Below are 9,424 nucleotides of genomic sequence, written 5' to 3' on the forward strand. Positions count from 1 at the left end.
GACTATGGTCTCTCAAACCACCACTGGGCTCATCTGTAAATGAAGCACGAGACATACTGTCCATACCACTATTGTACCAGTGAGCATACTTTGCCAGGCCAGTCACTATTACAGCTTAGGAGTTAATAGCTGGGTGTAAGATTGATAATTACTGATCTTCTCAAGTGCATAGCAACCTCCACCACTATGAAAGCTATTCGGTAGGAATGAAGCTTCCATGCCCATACAATCTTATTTTATCATGTTATATGACTCAAGTATGTGGAAATTTTAATGACAGAGCTTTATCATACAATTCTAGAGGATAACCAAGAGCAACCTGGTATCTTTTAATGTTTGGGGATCTATAGGACTCCATCAGCCAATAACATTAGAAAAATTAACCCATTCTTGATGTTGAGTCTTTTATCTGATAGTCTGATAGGCTCTAGTATCTAGTGGAGTCACTCTTCCTGTTTTAGGGTAACTCCATTTTAAATGTGTGTATGTATATATTGTGAATACACACACACATATGTGTGTATATATATATATATATAGTTTTATAGTAGTATATTTCTATGACTTTTCCAAAAGTTTAGTGTTATTTGCCCCTCCCCATATTCCTTTCTCTACTCTGTTTCCCCATTTCTACTTCAATTTAACCCTTCCTGTCCCATTTTCTCCATTTAACTCTTTATACCACTGTAGTCTATTTTTCCTCCCTTGAACCCTACCATCACTATGGCCCTTTAGCAGTTTACTTACCTGTATGGACATTCCAAATAAAACACAAATATCTGAAGATTCAAAGCTAACATACACAAAGGTAAATGAAAATAAAAAGAGTCTATGATGGTAGGAGGGAGAAGTAATGGGGACATTGGAAGAGTTGAAGGGAAGGAAATGTGGAGGTGGGTTTGGTCAACACATATGATACCAATGTCTGCAATTCTCATCAATAAATTCTTATAATAAAGCAAATATTTGTTGGGAAAAAATTTTCAATTATTAAAATGTAAACAATTCATGGGATTGGAGAGATGGTTAAATAATTAAGAGCACTTATGGCTTACAGGGGACCCAGGTTCAGGTCTGACATGAATTTGGGTGCCTCATCCTGCTTATAACTCCAGTTCTATTCAATATGATGCCTCGTATGACCTCCTGAGGTCCTGGACACACATGATGCACATACATACATTCTGGCAAAGCACTCATACACATAAAAGTAATTGGTTTTGTTATTTTTAAAAAATCTGTCCATCTGCCATTTCTCAGAGCAAGCCATCTTTGTTCAGTTCCTTTGAAAACCTGCTTAAATGCATTTCCTTATTTCTTGTACGGGTTTAGCTCAGTCCTCTTGTTTTCTACTGTGCTCTCCGCTAGAATGCCAGATGCTATCCATCTCTCTGCCATAGGTGCCTATTAGAGTCACTGGCTTAGAGACTGACTCAGTAAACACTGCTAAATGGAACTAAATAAGAAGTTCCGCTAAGAAACGCCACAGCCATTCTTTTAACCAGCTACAAGAGCTGCTACAGGAGATAATGAAGCCATTGAGAAGTGATGCCCAGAATGCAAAGGACACAGGGAATGGAAAGGTTCTTTTATTCATTTTTCTACCAACCAACATAAACATTAAGGGTCTACTGTGACAATAATAGGATAGAGGGAGAGAGAGATGGGGAGTTCCTACTTGGTAGGTAGCACTAGCTATAGACAAATGAGTTGTAATATCCAGTCACAAAGAAACTTCAAGAATAAGTAAAAAAATGGAAATGAGTAGCACAGGAGAGGCTGAGATCCACACTGGGACTCCTCCTCTGGATCCCATTAGCTATTAGAAACATCTTCCTAAGGTTTTGCTTCAGATGTGTGAATTTTTTTTCCAAGACAGGGCTACTCTCTGTAGCCCTGATTGTCCTGGTACTCACTTTGTAGAACAAGCTGACCCTGAACTAAAAAATCCACCACCCTCTGCCTTTTGAGTACTGAAATTAAAGGCTCATACCACATACCCAGTTGGTGTGAGATTCTTTTAAAAGTTAAAACCATTTTAATGCTATTGTTACAGAAAGATGGTAAAGTGTTCAATCTAGCATCCTCAGGAAACATTTACTCTATATTTTTGAAATACATTTTAAATAAAAAGAAGCTTATCAATGTACTCTTTTATATCACTCACTTTGTTAAACTTGCTTAAATCATCTCTGCTACGTTTCAAATGCAAAAAGCCCATGTCTTTAATATCTCTAATATTTGAAGTGTGAACATGCACTCATGGAGAGAAAAAGAGGCAAAAAGCCGCCATGACAGAGTAGATGCAAAGAGATCATGGCTTGCATTCCAGGTGTGCCCTCATAGAGAGTCACATCACTTCATCTACCTTATGGCTATTTTTGCAGCCATATTCTGTTAGGTTTTTTTTCTTGTAATCATTTCTTTCTATGTAAAATTGCTAGCAGAAAACATGGCACATGAAAGAAACCCATGGTGTTATCATTTTTTAGGGGCAAATCATAGGCAGTATACTTAGTCCAAGCTTGGCCACCTGTACTCAATAAATAATCATACAAGTAAAAATTGAAAGCAGAGAACGATTTACTCAGGGTGGTCACACTGAGAAAAGGAACAGCGTTCCAGAGACATGCCCCTCGCTGTGAATGCAGGACAAGTCCATCTTCTGGGATCTTCACTTGAGGATGAGGTTTAAATAGAGGGCAAGAAGTCTGCATAAGTAAATTGTTCTGGTTGATTTGCAGTCCTGTCCACCATGGTTCCACTGCCCTTGTGCGAATGGTCTAACAAACTGTCAAAACTGGGTACGAACTTTTCCTGGAGACACACTCCTCCTTTGGCTGGTACCAGAATTCAGTCTTTCATTCTTTTCAGCATGAAACTCCAATTCCCTGTGGTCTACTGCCTCTTAGCCAAAGGGATCCCACACAAGTGCCTCTTGAAAATATCTGCATTGCTGCCAGATAACAATAATAACATGACACAAATCTGATTATGGTCATTGTACTTCCTTAAAGCACGATCCTGCTGCTAACGGCCTTCTGCTCCCCAGTGGACTGCGATGAATTATAGTGAAGACGTCATTAAGAGTGGGTGAAGAGAAGAAAATATCAACCTCAGTGGAGTAACCCAGACCCCAAAGGACAAACACCTTATATTCTCTTATTAGTAGATCCTAGTCTTTAGACTGAAGTACATAATTTTGAATAACCACAGAAGCCATGAAAGTAAAAAAGAGACTATGGTGGGGAGAAAGGGAGAAAAAAAGAACGCCAGAGTGGAGTTCTGTGTGCAATGAGGGTAAAAATGGAAAGAACAGGGAGGAGGGGACTGTAACAAGGATGGGGGACAAATAGAGAGAGTAGAGGTAACAGCACTAAGGACATTTTAAAAACCATAGGGAAATATACCATTTTATAAGCTTATAATAGATAGATAGATAGATAGATAGATAGATAGATAGATAGATAGATAGACAGACAGATAGATAGATATCACATATACACACATGCACGCATGCACTCATGCACGGGAAGAGTTAGAGGGGTAGAATGTAGGTGAAAATTATGTAAACATAGTACTCATGAAATTATAAAAAAATAAAAATTATAAAAAAGAGTCAATACATCAAGACAAACACACTTGCAGGACAGAAACGAAATACTGGCCCAGTTGTACTGCAGAGCAAGCTCCAGCCCCCAAAGACTAAAGCCAAAACAATACAAAAAAGGGACAAACAAAGACACAAATTAATAGTCTCTGGGAGTAAAAACAGTGTGGAAACTAGCGTTGTCTTTTGAGTCATTTTCACAGACCAGTCTACTAAGTACGCGGGCTAACCTCTAGTGACCGCAGTCTCTCATTTCCAAATTAGAAAGTATTTTTTCCTCTCCAAGACCTCACTTAAAAGCTTCATATATGTAAATTTTCTAACAGCTCCTAGAACAGAGCAGACACTGGAAAGTGCCAGTTATGACCATACATGTAATTATCAATCATGTATGTTTATTGGTTCCAGGATGAGAACCAAATTAATCTTTGCTTTTAAAGTGTCCTTTGGCAGAGAACAGTGAAAAAGAGATGTCTTTGCTCCCAGCAGCATCCTCAACTCTGGCACTTTGCTGCCTCCTGTCTACACAGGTATCCTAAGACCTCAAAGCAGGTATGGATAACAGTGACCTCAAGGAGAGCTTGGACCAGCCTGGTGGGGGTGGGGGGCATGCGGCAGGCAGCTGCTTAAGGACTTGAGAATCCGTGCATAAAGTGGGCTGCTCGGCTCACAGTGAATTAGATCTTTGATTCTTTATATTTCTCCCTTAATCCCCATAGCTTTGATTTTAAGTAGCACTGGTTCATGTGTAATTCTAACAAAGGCTTCTCTCAAAATCCAAAATAACTCTACTCAGTTATTATGCAGCCCTCTTTTATGACCTTATTATATAGGGAGGTTTTGTTAAACAGATTTTTCTCTCTTGCAAATTAGTACAGAACATACTTTATTTTTGTGTGTCTCAGCAAGGTTTCTAAAATCCTTCCCACATCACAGTTCATTTAGACCAATTAGAATTCCATGAACAGAAGATAAAGTATGTTATTAAAAAAGGAAGCTGGGAATATCAAGTGGTACCCAGGCCCTGGGAAAGAGTTTGGCATTTCTTCAGAAAACTAACATGCAAGCCAGCAATTACACTCCCGGAGAAATCTCCCAGAGAAATGAAAATTTATGCTCCCCGGAATCCTTATGCACCAACTTTCACAGCAACTTCATTTGCAAAAGCTGAAAACTAAAATCAGCGCAGGTGTTCTTCCGCAGGAGAAAGATCTCCCAAATGTGGCACAGAGCACGCCACTGGGCGGATCTGAGAAGGAAAGGCAACGATTGACACTTGGGGGTTTATACTAAGTCCGTCCCAAGAGGGTACACGGTGTTGAGTCCATCTCTGTAATAAGTTTGAAATGACAAAGGTGGAGGGCATATTCGTGGATGTTAGAGGTTGACGACTAGGCAGGGTGATGAATCGGTCCTTTATTTCTAATACACAGCAATCCCAACACACAAGTACAAGGGAAACTTGGAAAATCTGACTGCGTTTACTGAGTCACATGACGGCCGACATGCTGATTGCGCTAGTTATTTTGTACACGGGATTTTTCAGTATCGTTCTTCATATTTGCATCTTGATCTACAGGGTCAAGTATCACACAGGAAATAGTGTTCAACTTGAAAACTTTGTGAAGTCAATAAGGCAGGGGCTGAACACTGAGTTTTGAAAGAAGATGGCAGATAAGCTATACGTGGTTTATACCAAGAAACCCCAGACTAAGAAATGCATCATCTCCACGTACGGAAAGGTACATACATCTGTTGCATTGCCCAGGCTGTCTAAAATTATATCCCGGAGTGCTAAAACCCCTAGGATCTTCCTTTTCTCTGGCCTCTACATCTGTGCTCCATCCACCAGTACATTCCAGAATGCAGAATTGCTTCCTCCTCTCCACGGCCACCACAGGCTCTTACCTGGGTTGTTCTAGTAGCCTTGTAAATGGTTTCTAAGTCTCTCTGCCCCTCTAGAGTCCATTACAGCACAGCAGCTGGCTGATGCTTGAAAATCTTATCCGATCTTGGAACTGGCGTTGTGCCTCAGCGAGTGAAAGCAATTGTCACACAAACCTGGAGACCTGAATTCATTCCCTCGAAACCCAGGGTGCAAGCAGACAGCTCTAGAGAGTGGTCCTCTTGACTTCCATACAGGCACCACCACATGCCTAAACACACACACACACACACACACACACACACACACACACACACACACACACACAATTTAAAATGAAACAAGGAAACAATCATTGCTTAGATTGGAGGGCAGTTCAAACCTTCTACATGAGACTTCTCTTTCACAATATACCCATAGCTTTGTAAGCTAATCAATACCATCTGGATAGGCAAACCCTCCCTAGTATTTTTAGGTTCCATAAGATGTGACTCTCACTTTAGCCTTCTACATTTCTCCTTTACCCCTCCGTATGCCCCATCAATGGTCACTTTAGTTTTGCTTTTGAGTTTCTGCCTCAGGGCCTTTGTATCCGTTATTCCATGTACCTTAAACAGTTTTCCATAAGACACCACACTCCCGACTCCTGCACAGCTCTGGCTGTGAGGCTGAAGGCTTCCTTTCCACAAGCACATGGTACCTCTCCCTGCCCCTAAGTCTCTCCCAAGGAATTCAACATCCCCCGCCCGCATACCTCTTGTTCATCTTATATTTTAGTCTTACCATTATAGATTTGTTTACTAGCACTGAAAATATTGCCTAGCACACAGGACACACTCTATTTGTTGAAAAATAAAACCTACATGAATAAAAAATGAAACAAACAGATAATGCAGTGTGGCACAACAGGAAACACTGGTTAGAGCTTCGATGGCAGATTCTCTTCCCTCAAGCCTAAGCCACAGACTTCCTATACTCTGCCTGTTTGCTTTAACAATTCATAACACTGTTTCCAGATTATAACTGCCTACAGGTCACCTGCTGCTGGACGGGTTTGTTCAAGTGACTCCTAAGAAGTCTCTTCCGTGAGATCAGAAGTTCAAGAGGTAAAGTCAGAATCGGACTCTCTGTAGTTCTGTTCTCTAGTTTTAACTGCATGGAGCTAAGTGCATCCATCCTCGGCCGCCTCGTGCTCTTCCGTTTTTTCTCCTTTCGATATTTTGAGAGTACATTCTCATCTCACGCTGACCGTGTCTTCTCCTTCAGATGCAATTAGAACAGCTTCTGCTGCTCACGTCCCTCCACCTCCACGCCCCTACACCTCCACGCCCCTACACCTCCACGTCCCTCCACCAACATCCTCCTAGGTGGAACCTTGTCACCAAAAAGACATGAGTCCTAAACAAGAGTGACTTCTTGGGAAAACCCATCATGACGCAGAGGCAATATTTGTAAGCTCACAGGAACGAGAGAAAGCTTATATTAAATTTTACTAGCTGTCTTGACTTGCATCTTGACTGAAGCAACCATTTTTTCACTAGACTTTAGAAACTCAAATTTGAATAACTCATTTTGAAGCAAATCAGAAACTTCTGTTTTTTATCTGACTGTTTCTACCCTGAAATGTCACTCTAAGTTTAAAGCTCTTGAAAGTCGTTTTATGTAGAGTCCTTGGAGACATCTTTGTATACTGCTGACTTGATTTGTATAGCACTGTGTTTGAAGAGAATGGTGAGGATAGTGAGAAAAACCATGGGCGGGGGAGGGGGTGAGATTCATAAAGGAAACTAAGAAGAGAGGTACAAGGCAGGAGGAGCTGTGCTGCATTCTGAGCAAGATAATAAAATACACTCTGTGCCGGAGGGAAGAACCCTAAAACCATGGACTTCATCTTCCCCCTGTAACACAGAAAAGCTTCTTCCAAAATTGTGCAGTACATTGCACAAGATGGCAGAGCAAGACCGGGAGCCCTCCAAGGCAGCAGCAGCAGCATCGTAACAATAATTATAACGTCCACCATGATGCTCAAAAGCCATTAGATATCATCATTCCAATTCACATCACTGTTGTCTTTGAAAACACTGTTTATACTACTCAGACGGAGGCTCGTTCCTGCCCTGCGGGAAACCATGACTCCGCTGCCCAGCTTCTTTCTTAACCTGCTGTCTGTTTGTTTGCTTGTGGGAGAAAGGCTGAAGATTTACATTGCTGACAAACTAATGAGGGCACCATACAGGATTGTTAATTATAAATACACTGCAACAGAAGATCGCTTAGGTTCACACCTTGCAACTAGCAATTCCCTAACTCCTCTGTTTCCACTTCCAACCAGCTGCTGGTCTCCCTGCTTCCGAGGGGTTGATTATTTGAATCATATGGCATGACTCCTTCTGATACTGGCTTGTGTCAATTAGGATAGTGTCCTTGGGGGTCATCCAGGGTGTCACATGTGCAAATAATAAGATTTCCTTCCCTTTCTTTGAACCTATGTAGCTAGACTTTTCCATTCTGTAAGAGCATTTTATGCTGTGAATTGCTTGAAAACTGATACGACTAAATATTACACTTAGTTTTCATCAAAAGGCCAAGACGTGATGGACTCTTTAATGAGTATTTCCTTCCAGATTTCATTTTTAAGATAACATCGCATGGTGACTTTCATTATAACACTTCCATACATTGCTGTTATTCTTTGTTCTTACTTAGTCCTCCCCCCTCACCTCGAGCTAATCCTTTTCCTCCCCCGAACAGTCCCCCTTCTATGTTCATGTCACATGGTTCCATTACCTTTTCTCTGTCTCTCCCTCAGGACTCTTTTCCTCCTGCTCGTAGTCCCCTTTCTCCTTTCAGAAGATGTCATTTGTAAGCTAACTGAGATCCCTTTATGGGTATTCTCAACACTGTAGTCTTCTCGCTGTCAATGGAAAACCAGGTTGCTTCTGGACTAGACAATTTTCAGTCCTACTGTAAGAAACATGAAAGTACCTGTGCTTCCTCCACACACTAATCCCGTTTGCTTTAAAGACCTGCGCATAAGTGAGATTATGGGGTTAAATTCAGTTCTGCTTTTAGCATACCAACAGCTTCTACACTGCTTTGCCTATGCACTTCATCCTTTTATATTCCCAACAAGAGATGTACAAACCAACAAGTGTACAAAGCTGCAACAAAATAATGTAAGAAACATGAAAAGGCAAAGCAATATGACTCTTTAGGAAAAGAATCAAGACTCATCAACTCCTGAACATAAGTATGACCAGTGACCTGAAAATGGATGGATTCCATCCAGAACCTGGAGAGGATCGCCAGCAACACAAAGGATGAATGAGAAAAATCAATGACATTAAAAACAGCATTAAAGACAAATCACCAAAGAAACAGATTCTGAAAAAAATGTGAAATATTAGAAACAAGAAAGTAAATCAGTCAAATTAAAAACCTGTGAAAAGCATAATCAATAGATTCAGCAAGGCAGAAAAACGTAACAGGGATGGGGGATAAAGCTGGTGAGAGGATTGCATTCAGCTGTCAATAAGAAGAGAAATGATCATGACCGTGATGCTCAAGAACTTCGGGATAAGATCAAGAAACTGGAGGTAAGTAAAAGACAGAACTTCCGGTCAGCACAGCAGAGGTGTAGAGAGACTATTCACTGAAGGTATAACAGAAAATTCCCACAAACAGGAACATTTAAATAAAAGAGGCATTGGAACCCCAAGCTGACATGACTAAGTATCTCTCCATGATATGTTATAATCAGGGTGTCGGTGATACAAAGCAATGTTAAAGGCAGTAAAGGAAAATACTAACTGATACACAAGGACAGAACCATCAGAATGACATCACATCTCTCCTCTCCGTAGCAACCCTTAAATCACAGATTCCTGAAAGTAAATAACTGCCAGCCATGAATACTCTACCCAGAAAAG

This window comes from Rattus rattus, chromosome 6 (assembly GCF_011064425.1).
Source record: "Rattus rattus isolate New Zealand chromosome 6, Rrattus_CSIRO_v1, whole genome shotgun sequence".
Classification (NCBI taxonomy): domain Eukaryota; kingdom Metazoa; phylum Chordata; class Mammalia; order Rodentia; family Muridae; genus Rattus; species Rattus rattus.